This window comes from Triticum urartu, unplaced genomic scaffold (assembly GCF_003073215.2).
Source record: "Triticum urartu cultivar G1812 unplaced genomic scaffold, Tu2.1 TuUngrouped_contig_8280, whole genome shotgun sequence".
Lineage (NCBI taxonomy): Eukaryota > Viridiplantae > Streptophyta > Magnoliopsida > Poales > Poaceae > Triticum > Triticum urartu.
The window spans coordinates 1,807-11,649 of NW_024119213.1; the positions used below are offsets into that span (position 1 = coordinate 1,807).

Sequence of the window (9,843 nt, forward strand, 5' to 3'; positions counted from 1 at the left end):
ATGCGAGAGGTATGGGGATCAATACCCCACTTCTCCAAGTTTTTTTTTTCGTTTGGTTTTTGTTTTTGCAGATCTGAATTGTGTACAATATAAATTGGGAGTCCGCCGGCTGATCCATATGAAACATCCGCCACCTCGACGGTCGTTTGATGTACGCGCGCGCAGCCGTCCGATCTACTTCTGGCGTGCGGCTCGGTCGTCTTCCCCGACCCATTAATTTTTGAAACAACGGTCGAGTTGTAGAAACAAGCGCTTTGTTGCAGAATAACTTTGCAACATAGATGAGGTTGTACAAACCTTTGCAGTAGAGTTTATGTTGCAGAAAAACTTTTGCAACAAAAAGCATGTTGCGGAATTTTTCAAAAAAAAAGATTATATTACATAAAAACTTTTGCAACAAAAGAGCATGTTACGTACAAACTTCTGCAACATGGGTGTTGTTGCGGAAGGAATTTTTGCAACATAGATGGTTTTGCAAAAAAATCCGTCTTTACTTTTCTGCAACATGGGTGGCACGGTCTGGCACAGGCAAACTTCCACGGGTGAAGTTGGAAAAAAATTGTTCGTCTTCATTTTTGTACTAACATAGGTGTTGTTGCGGAAGAAATTTTTGCAACACAGATGATGTTGTAGAAAACAAGGGTCGCACAAAACCATGAGAAATAGTACTGAAGGAACTCATGCAGGACACGTGTCGTAAAGAGGAGAAGGAGGCGGACGCGCGAAAGATCCACCTGTTGAAAACCAAGCATTGTTCTTAAACTAGCTATGCCCAAGGGACCATGCGCGTGAAAAAGAAAAACATGCCACGCGCGGTAGCACTACCGAATCACGCGGCCGATCGGACGGTGCACCCGGCGGCGGACGCGTGCGTTATAATCAGCCGGATGAATTGAAGACTTTTCCATATAAATTCCTCTACACCAAATATTCCCATCTCTAGTGAACACACAAAACAAAGACTGAAATTACTGAAAAATCTGGATTGTCCATCTGGTCTTGCAAGAACCCTAGAAAGAAACTTAACTGGTCAAGTTACAGCAGTTTTCGGCTTTTCGCAGGTAAAACCGTCACCGAGTAAGCTACAAGTCTTGATGCAGACATGGATGACTTGAATTTGCATATTTATCAGGCTTATTAGAGGGAACAAAATGGAAACAGAGACGATGCATCTAGAGGTGTTGCTGCGAAAACTGTGAATCAGCAAAATTATCACCAACTTTTAATAAGATAAATAATTGAAACATCATGGTGAAACTGTCACCGTGCAAGCTATTCCTAAATCTTCATCCATATAAAGATAAACTTTGAATTAGCACATTTAAAGGGTAAAATAAAAGGAACAGCACCAGGTTGCATTATCATTATGCCCAACAGAAACACAAAGACATGCAACCGCAGCCGTACAGAAAATTAACGCCAGCCAACAAATTTATTCAGTCAATCGAGTGTAAAAAAAAGGCAATCAATCTCGCCAATGCGGCATTCACGTCAAGAGACAGCTGCAACATTCCAGGATTAAAAAACAGCTCCTGATTAAATTCAGTTCCTGAAGTGCCGAACATTAACAAAAGTATGGTCAATCAAGGCGTTGGTGCAGTTGTTGAAATGGTTAGTAGTTTTGATACTCATTACCGTGTGAGCCATTACAAATCTGAGCTGAGAATTGGCACATTAACCTTGTCCATGAGCCCATCATACTACCTCCTTTCCGGTTTATAAGGCCCGCGCGTATCCTTAGAGGTGCTGCTGTGGAAACTGTCGCCATCTTAATCGGCCAAATTATCACCAAATTTTTATAGATAAAAATAGGGTCTGTCTATATCTCATCTAGATGTGAAATAATATCTCACATCTAAGTAACATTTTTTTATGTGGCCACTTTTGTTTGTTTGTTTTTTCCTTTTTTGTTTCTCTCGGGCGTGTTTGTTTGTCTCAAGCTTGGTTGTGCTGCTGCTGGGAGATGTGTTTGACTGTCACGCGGCGCATGATGGTGGATAGTGCAGCGTATAAAATTCCAAAAAGAAAAAAAGAAATGTGACCACTCAAAATCGAACACAAGACCTCTAACGGAGACACTACTGTAGTTAGCCACTAGAGTTATATCGCATTAGTTAATTCTTGCCACCGTGAAACACTAAAGATTGTTCCGCCGCAGATTGAACAATTAAAAAAATTCGAACATTTCATGAAATTGTGATTTTTAATTTAGTCGAACGATTTTAAAAAATTGAGATATGTTTTTGCAAAAAAGGGACCACATTTTAAAAATTGAGAAAAAAAATTCGAAAGAAGAATTTTTTTTGCAAACTTTCAAACGTTTTAAAAAAGTGTTTTCTTTTTAAAATGCATACACTTTTCAAATGGTTTTTTCAAATTGCAAACAATATTGGAAACATGAATATTGTATCAAACTTTTTTATAACTTGTGATTTTTTTTGAAAAACATGAATGCATTTTAGAATTTCCAAAAAAATTGATAGACACGAAAAATTCTGGAAACTTGAACAAATTTATGAATTTGGAAATTTTTGTAAAACTTCTAAATTTACGAAAAAACAAAAAAAGAATCAGAAGAAGAAAAAAGAAAATAAAAATGACAAAAGAGATCAAATTTTGAAAAATAGTAAAACTAAAAAGAAAGGAAAACCAGTGAAGACAAAATAATAAAAGAAAAAAGAAAAAAAAACATGAAGAAAAAAAGTATCCTAACTACTTGGGTCAACTCGTCTGCGGTTTGCTCGCTGTCGAGGATAGGCTTGCAACTAGGCTTGCAACTGAGATAGAAAAAGGTCGGACCCCTAGTTGCGAGTTGACGGTGGACTCAGAATTGGGACTAAAAAAGGCCGAGCCGTAGTTGCGAGTCGTGTTGGACTTGCAACTATTACAAAAAACATTGGCCCGTAGTTGCGAGTCGATGATGGACTTGCAAGTAGGACCAAAAAAAGATCGGGGCCTAGTTACGAGTCAAGGATGGACTTGCAACTCTGACAAGAAAGGTCCGACCTCAATTGCATGTCGAGGATGTACTTGCAGATGGAAGTAAAAACCTTGGCCCAAGTTGCAAGTCGATGGTGAATTTGCAACTCTGACAAGAAAGGTTGGGTCCCAGCTACGAGTCGATGATGGACGTGCAACTGGGACAAAAAAGGCCAGACCCCTAGTTGCGAGTTGACGATGGACTCGGAATTGGGACTAAAAAAGGCCGAGCCATAGTTGTGAGTCATGTTGGACTTGCAACTATTACGAAAAAACGTTGGCCCGCCGTTGCGAGTCGATGATGGACTTGCAACTGGGACCAAAAAAAAGATCGGGGCCTGTCAAGGATGGACTTGCAACTCTGACAAGAAAGGTCCGACCTCAATTGCGTGTCGAGGATGTACTTGCAGTTGGAAGTAAAAACCTTGGCCCAAGTTGCAAGTCGATGGTGAATTTGCAACTTTGACAAGAAAGGTTGGGTCCCAGCTGCGAGTCGAGGATGGACTTGCAACTGGGACAAAAAAGGCCGGACCCTAGTTGTGAGTGGACTTGCCACTATGACAAAAAAGGTTGGTTCCCAGTTGCGAGTCGAGGGTGGACTTGCAACGGGGACAAAATAAGGTCGGACCCTAGTTGCAAGTCGAGGGTGGACTTGCAACTAGGAAAAAAATGAGGGGGTCTAGTTATAAGTCGAGAGTGGGATTACAACTAGGGAAAAAAGGTTGTATCCCAATTGCGAGTCGTGGGTGGACTTGCAACTAGAAAAAAAATCATACCCTAGTTGCGAGTTGAGGGTGGACCTGCAACTAGGACAAAAAAAAGTCTTGTCCCAGTTACAAGTTGAGGGTGGGTTGCAAGTGAACAAAACAATGTTGGGGTCCAGTTTCGAGTCAAGGGTGAACTTGCAACTAAAAGAAAAAAAAGGTCGGGCCCCAGTTGCGAGTTGATGGTGGACTTGCAATTGGGACAAGAAAGGTCGAATCTCAGTTGCGAGTCGAGCGTTGACTTGCAATCGGACAAAAAATGTTGGCCCCAAGTTGCGAGTCAAAGGTGGATATGCAACTGGGACAAAAAAAGATGAGCCACACTTATGAGTCGAGGGTGGAATTGCGATTGAGACAAAAAAGATCGAGCCCCAGTTGCAAGTCGAGGGTGCACTTACAACTGAGAAAAAAATTAGGCCCCAGTTGCGAGTTAAGGGTGGATTTGCAACTAAAATGAAAAACAAATTGGGATGAAAAAAATTCGAATTTAGATTTTTTTTTTCACATACTTAAACTTTTTTCCAAATTTTATAAAAAAATATTCACACTAATCTTATTCATGAATTTGAAAAGGGGGGAAAATAAAAGATAAAATGAAAAATAAAATTAAAGTGACACAAAAAGAAAAGTTATATAGAGACAATAGAGCAAAAAATAAAAAAATAAAAAATGGTAATGGAGAGAGGAGAACGGTAGATCAAAGATAGTGAGAGGAGAGTCCATTATCCAACTCTTCATTTGTGAAACAAACGAATGAAAAAAACAAATCTTTGCCAAGCTCCAGAAACAAACAAAAAATGGGGCCGAGCCTATCCTTCTCGTGACCAGACAACGTGCAACTAGGATGAAACAAACTATAGTCCCAGTTGCGAGTCAAGGATGGACCTGCAACTACGATAAAAAAAACAAAGCAGATGCCTGGTTGCAAGTCAAGGGTGAACCTGCAACTAAGAGAACTATGAGCCCAATTGTGAGTCAAAGGTGAACTTGCAACTGGGACAACTACGAAACTAAAAGCCCAGTTGCGAGTCAAGGGTCGACTTGCAACTAGGACGAAACAAACTACAGTCCCAGATGTGACTCAATGGTGGACTTGCAAATGAGATAAAAGACAAAACACATGCCCAGTTACGGGTCAAAAGGTGGGCTTATAGCTGAGAGGGTGGACTTGCAACTTGGACAAGTACGAGACCAATTGCGAGTCAAGGGTGGACTTGCAACTGGGACAACTACGAAACTACAAGCCCAGTTGCGAGTTAAAGGTTGACTCGCAACTGGGAGGAAACAAGCTACGAGCAAGTTGCAATCAAAAGGTAGACTTGCAACTGGGATAAAAAACAAAACACATGCTCAAGTTGTGAGTAGAGGGTGGGCTTGCAACTTTAACAACTACGAGCCGAGTTGTGAGTCAAGAGGGACTTGCACCTGGGACAACTACGAAACTACGAGCCAGTTGCGAGTCAAGGGTCGACTTGCAACTCGGATGAAACAAGTTATGGGCCCAGTTGCGAGTCAAGGATCGACTTGCAACTGGGATGAAAAAATAAAATACATGCTCCAGTTGCGGATCGAGGGTGGGCTTACAAGTCTGACAAGTACGAGCCCAATTACGAGTCAAGAGTGGACTTGCAAATGAGACAACTACAAAACTATGAGCCTAGTTACGAGTCTAGGGTCAACTTGCAACTAGGATGAGACAAACTACATGCCCGGTTTGCATGCCAATGGTGGACCTGCAACTGAGATGAAAAGCAAAACACACATGCTCCAGTTGCGAGTCAAGGGTGGACCTGCACTTGGGACAACTATGAAACTACGAGCCTAGTTGCGAGTCAATGGTCGACTTGTAACTAGGATGAAACAAACTACATGAAAGTTATGTGTCAAGGATGGAGCTATAACTGAATGAAAATAAAACACAAGAAAAATAACCAGGGTCAAATGTCGGTGAGTGAGAAGATGAGGGATAAGCTTCATAGTCGAGCCCCCCAAATGACAAGGTATAAATATAGGCCCCTGTAAAAAATAAACGCGAGAACATGACGACACAAAAGAAATGGGATAAGAGGACGCGTGACCAAAAAAGAACAAACTGACACGTACGTATATGATTCAATTTGTTCGAACATTAAATTTAGATGAGCTAAATTTTATCTAGATTAGATTTAGCAGATCTGGAAACGAAAAAACTAGTTACACTCCACTCTAGCTACACGGTCAAACCAAAAATAAAACAAAACATTGAATGAAAAGAAATGTGTCCCTACACAAAATACAAAGCCCACAAAAAAACCAATACACAAAACATAATAACGGTTCACTAGAAAAATGTCATATCGGCTCTCACTGCTTCACGAGGGACAAACCAAAAAAAACACGACGCAAGGATGACGAGCATGACTCGGAAGTATGTGTATTTGACGTATATGAGTTAGATGACACATTGTTAACTCTCATTTAGATGATAATTAGCAAACCAATCCGAAACGGGACCTTTGACTGCGCGGCAGAAAAGGGCCCAACAAAGGACACACGCGCGAACCGGTTGACAAGTAGACACCAAACACAGATTCGACACAGAGCGCGCATGACAAAATAACCCGCAATCAAGATTTGCACGACATTTATAGCAATCATATGACAGAGTAAAAACAAGTTCATGAATTTAAACAAATAAATAAAGAATAAAGGGGAAAAGAAAAATGAAAAATGGAAATAGAAATATAAATAGAAACAAAAAAATCATGAATATAAAATAGTTTATAATTTAAAACAAACAATAAAACAGAAAAAAGAAAACAAAAAAGGAAATAAAACAAAAACAAACAAGAAAACAAATACTAGGTATCAAATAGGAGTGTAGAAAAATGAGTAGAACTAGGACTGGGTGTAGCACAGACTTGTGAAAGAGATAAAAAAAAAGGCAATCAACCTCGCAGTAGCAACAACCTTGAGTAGCTTGGACTTGGAAAAACCAACAGCGCCCGACCTTGCACCAGCAAGGACCTGGACACATGCAAGGCAACGCCTGAGACAACGCGCCGCCGAGCGAGCGCAACAGCCAGATCACAGCGTTTTGCCCGAATATTAAAGACATATAATCTAATGACTCTAGATTTAGATGTGAGATAGCTATTTCACATCTAGATGTGAAATAGCAAACCTGATAAAAATAATGGAAACATCATGGTGAAACTGTCACCATGCAACCTACAAATCTTCATCCAGATAAAGATGAACTAGGAATTAGCACATTGACCTGGTCCTTTTTTGGGGGTAAAAGGAACAAGACCTGTGACACATGATGCCTAACTGCATATCTATTTTTCTGCTAATTCAGCCCACGCGGTGCTGCGGTACGCGGATGTCGATGCAGAGTAGAGAGAAACTAGAGCCAGGGCCCTTTGAAGTCGCCTTCCTGTCCACCTCTTCAGAAGCGTCGCCTTCTCAGACACGATGACATTAGAATCCAGTTCCTTTTGTTGAGATATGGGTTCATGAAAATCCAGCAGTTTCTTGTGTTTCTAATAGCTAAACTTGCTTTTCTCAACTGATAGTAGGGCACCTATTTGCTCTGGCATCGCGGTTCTAAAATATTGAAACTGTTCGGAAAATGGTGCTGTGACATATATTAGTCTGTAATGAGTTGACAATGGCCAGTACTTCAACGTTGCTAGCAGCATTTTTTTCTTAGATGAAGCATCTGGTGTCAGCACAGATGTGGTGCTCCTTGCAATGACTTGAGCACTTGAGTTTTGTTATTCTGCTTAGAGTTTTAGTTCGTCAGTGGAGACTGAATTTTGTGTTTTGACAGAGATCAAATTCTGAACATTTTGTGTTTTAACTTTGAGTTTTGTGTTTTTCTTTTTTATATGCTTATCTAAACTTGTTTCAGCACCTGTTACGCATGAAAACCCAAACCAGTCCAAGAATTTTCTGCTAATTCAGCCCACACGGCCCTGCGGTATGCGGATGTCGATGCAGAGTAGAGAGACACCGCCCTAGAAGTTCCCTTCCTGTCCAACTCTTTAGAAGTGTCGCCGCCTCGGACACGATGACATTAGAACCCAGTTCCTTTCGTTGAGATATGGGTTCAGAAAAACCCAGCATGCAGTTCTTGTGTTTCTGCAAGCTAGGCTTGGTTTCATCTTCTGATATGAACCTATTTGCTTAGGCATCACGGTTCTAAAATTCTGAAATAGTTTGACCATGACACTTGCCATTAGTCTGTAAAAATGCTTTGACAATGGCCACTACTTGAACGTTGCTAGCTGCATCTTTTGTTAGATGGTATCGGTACTACTTGTGTTTGCTAGCTAGGTTTGGTTTCTTCTTGTGGTTCTTGCAGTGAGTTTGGAGCTTGAGTTTTGTTGTTCTGCATAAAGTTTCAGTCTATCAGCAAGGGATGATATTTTTTTTTGAGACCAGCAGAAAAGGAATTTTTTGACAGATATCGAATTCTGAACATGGCGATGCTAATGTGCCAGGACACAACTTGCTGCATTTTGCTGGGATATTTTTTGAGAAAACAAATCAGGTTGTACCCACAATGCTGTAAGAATACTAGTTTCTGCACATTACATTGTTCTTCTGCACATTCACACGACGACATTTTGCTTCTCTTGTTACATTTGACGGACACTGAAAACGTTGCAGGGTCAGTAAAATGTATGTTTTCGGAAAAAAAATATTGTGTGTGTGTGGAAGGGAGGCAAACCCCGGCGTCTCTGAAATGTATATCTCGCTTACAAGACGAATTCAACTATTCTTGCATCGAAAATAAGAGAAGAGCAAGAAAGTTAGAATTACTCACTGTCACGATTTCATCCAAATTGAACAGTCTTCAGTGAAAATGGGTGTCCCTCTGCAGTTTGGACCTTGCATTGCAACTGCGCCAGCTATTGACATTTCTTCGGAAGGATTTGCAACATAAAAGGGGATGTAGCTCAGATGGTAGAGCGCTCGCTTAGCATGCGAGAGGTATGGGGATCGATACCCCACTTCTCCAGCCTTTTTCCTTATTTTTTGCAGGTCTAAGTACTTCAGAATCTAAATTTATCGGACCAAAAGAAAGAGCATACGGCATAAAAGCGTATCTGGTGTAGTACTATCATAGTACCCTCCCACGGTACTGACCAGGGTTCGATTCCCTGGATGTGCATTTTACTCAAATTTGAATTAAATTTTTGTAAGTTCAAATCCTACATCTGAATCGGCTTAATTATCACTAATTTTTTATAGATAAATAAGATAAAGATGAACTGGAAATTAGCAGTGTCACCTGGTCCTTTTCTTTGGCTAAAAATAGAAGCAACAGAACCAGGTTCCACTATGATGAACAAAAACACAAAAATCCTGGTCATAGAAACTAGCAGCCTTTTTGCTCCCAATTAGTGAAAGTCAATCACTAGAGCTCAACTTATTCCTACCCCGCAAAAGAACCTGTACACAAACCAACAGCCAGGCTCTTTCCGAAAACGAAGTTCATCCTTGCCAAAAAAACAAAAACAATAGTCGTATTGAGCTACATAAGTGAGTACCTAAACCAACAATTTCAGCAACAAAAATGGGCATAACTACTCGTGAAGGAATTAGCATTTCAAACTACAACCATGCCATTCGTAACTTCTCGCTAAGGAATTAGCAATGCAACTTGAAAGTGAACTTAGGAGAACAGTACAACGGTTCTACTCCCACCGTAAAGGAATATAAGAGCGTTTACATCACTAAAGTAACATTGTTCATAACATATGCTAACACGATGTTCAAGATAACATGACAGGCACGAAACGATGATACTATTGTACTACTTCAGGACTTAATTACTAGCACTACACACAGTATGCACTCTGCAGTGCACCATATAAAAGTAATAAATGTAAATCTATGTGAGTACTATCACGGGGATGTAGCTCAGATGGTAGAGCGCTCGCTTAGCATGCGAGAGGTATGGGGATCGATACCCCATTTCTCCATTTTCTTTTTTGCAGATCTGAATATACTGTGAAAAAACACTCAGTGTTACTTTTGCAGATCTCTATTTTCTTTTTTATGTAGAGAAAAGATATAACAAAATGATACTCAGAGATACAATTACAGC

General features: G+C 40.4%; 1 non-coding gene across 1 annotated transcript; it reads left to right on the forward strand.

Moving 5' to 3' along the window:
• The first annotated feature begins 8,678 nt into the window (after positions 1–8,678).
• On the forward strand, positions 8,679–8,751 carry TRNAA-AGC. The gene has a single exon. It is a non-coding gene; the product is annotated as a tRNA-Ala (tRNA).
• The last annotated feature ends 1,092 nt before the right edge of the window (positions 8,752–9,843 follow it).